Source organism: Castor canadensis, chromosome 2 (genome assembly GCF_047511655.1).
Source record: "Castor canadensis chromosome 2, mCasCan1.hap1v2, whole genome shotgun sequence".
Classification (NCBI taxonomy): domain Eukaryota; kingdom Metazoa; phylum Chordata; class Mammalia; order Rodentia; family Castoridae; genus Castor; species Castor canadensis.
In genome coordinates, this window is record NC_133387.1 from 149,484,019 (window position 1) to 149,486,658 (window position 2,640).

The following is a 2,640-nucleotide window of genomic DNA, read 5'->3' on the forward strand; positions in this document are numbered from 1 at the left end:
TGTTTATTTTTAAAAGAATCATCCAGTATAAGACTGGTAAGGAGGATTTGTCTCTTGGGCTACAGTTAACATCACTATTGTGAGAATATCTTCAGCACTTCTCTACTTGAGTATTTCCCTCAAACCTCAAAAGGAAAGGAGTACTAAGGAAAAGCTAACGGTCACTCTGACTCATGACTGGTGACTAAGAGGGCAAAGGTTACTAGGACAGAATACTGCCCTACTGGGGTTTAAGGCATATGAACCCACGTCAGGCCTTCATTTGATAATTAAGCAGGGCTGCTTTTTTTTCTAGCTTTAAGGAAATTTGGTCATTCTTGTATGAGATGTGAAGCAAATATCTATCAGTCCAAGCAAGCTTTTATAGTTCCTAAATATTTGAACTCATGTAATACTATTTTAAAAGGATTAATTTGGATGGTGGATAAAATTATTCAAAAAATATAGTAGGCTGAAATGAAATCTTCGGTGATGACATATCTACAGAAAATTAACTTACATTCCACCAAATGAATCTCAAAAACCAATACTCCCATGAGCAAGGGAATAGTCACGAGTGTTGCAGTTTCCAAAGAGTGACATCAGTCCTGTGTAGGTGTAGAAAGGAAGGGGTTAACACGGGAGCAGAGGGTTTGGCTCAGTAGAGCACTTGCCTAACATGCACAAGGCAAACAAAAAAAGTGGGGTGTAATACTCCTGTACCCCCAGGGACAGGAGAGGCTGAAGCAGGAGGATCTCTTGAGTCCAGGAGTTCAAGGCCAACCTGAGCAACACAGAGAAATCTTACCTCTTATAAAAGGGGTGTGAGGAAAAAATGGGTTCACTGTATCCCTCCATTACTATATATGCCAACTGGCTAAGCCCCATTTTCTCTTTCAAGGCTGCAATATGCACTTTGAATATTTAAACATTAACATACATATGAAATAAACATCAAAGCAACCTGTGGAAAAGTTCATGTTATGACTCAATCTGACCCTCCAGCCCCTCAGGGAGGGCAATGTGGGTTTTAGTTTGAGCATCTGGGATCAGTCGCTTAACTCAGTTTATTTTTCTTTCCTACTCCCCCGGGTCAATGTTTGAAATAGTTATGAGAAAGACCAAAGAGGTGAAAGTGGCATTTCAAAACTCAAGCATTATTTTTTAAGTGACTTTCTTGGGAGAAAACCAGTCTTTTTCCAGATTCAGAGTCCACCTCAAATGATGTAATTGAAATTTAACTGAGCAAAGAAAAATTTTTGAAAGGAATCCCTAGTCTTTTTAGCTCATGGGCCTCAAGGAAGGAAAGATATGTGACCTACCTGTGTGAGGGTCTTCAGGACTTACCACCCTCTTACTCACTCCACTCAGTAGATTTCCAGTCTGTGCCTCCTACCTTCACTGATGTGTCTACATTGCCACAAATATGGTGGGCCTGTTTGGTACCACAGACACAAGGGTGAACACCTTGTCAGGTACGACTGATCACTGTACTCTTAAGTCAAAAAATGGCCTCCCTGACATGTCTTCCTACAGACTTCCCTGTTTCTATCCTGCCCTGCCCCGTATTATAGCCACCCTTACCACTAGGGGCTAGACCTCCCCTGAAAATCTTTTGACTACTCTCCATCACAAGAGAATGCCCACCATCCTTACCAAGGCCCAAGACTTTTTCCTCACAAGTTCTCCCCAGTGTACGGCTGAACTCGGGTTCCTCTTGCACTCTTCACAACAGGCTCCCTGACCAGGCTCCCCTCATAGGATGACTTGCCATTCAAACACTCCATTGATGTTTGTACCTCTGCAATATTGATAATACTTTGTACCTCACCTTGAAATTTCCTGTCCAGTCTGGCAAAACTCTTTTAAATTTTAGCCTAAATGGCACCTCTCACTGATTTGACCTGCTAATACTTCCCAGTTCTATAGTAACCTGTCTAAAAGGAACTTTTCTATTATTAGGTACTAATAAATGGCCTGTAGAATATGCATGGAAGATATTAATATCTGGATTTTACAGATGAAACGAACAAGGCCTAACGAGAGGAGGGAGAGGCCTTCGCAAATGGTGGGGTTATGAGTCTAACTCAGTGTTCTTCCCCTTTTCCTGCACATTCCCTCTTCCACCAAACTCCAGCTCCAGGCTGGCCACTTTCTAAGACTCAACCACCCAGGCTTCTCTTCCTCTGGAAGTTGCAGCTGACAGTCTTAACATTCTGGATGTGAATTATCTCTAGCACAGGGCTCCTGGGAGGCAGAAGGACTGGCTGACAGCAAACTCAGCACTTCCCTGGATACAAAATGACATTTTGGCCCTAGGCACTTAGTAAGTTACATAGTCCTTACCCCTTAAGAGTAAAAGTTTTCAGGCACCAGACTAGCATTAAAAGAGCCAAACTGAATTAGGGACTGACCTACCACTTCATTAGTCTCCCACCATGCACATGGCCAGAGACATTCAAGCCTAGTGCACTATGATTTCACAATTCCCCTCACCACCCTTTCTGAACTCGAAAGAAAGCTCATTGTGCAAGTGTATGAGACTGCACATTGGAGCTGGACAGAAACTATTTCCAGCTGCCCATGGTGGCACTTGAGAATTACGATTCATGTCACTTTGGTAGGGCAGAGGGCAGGCATTATACTGGCAAAGTGTGTTCA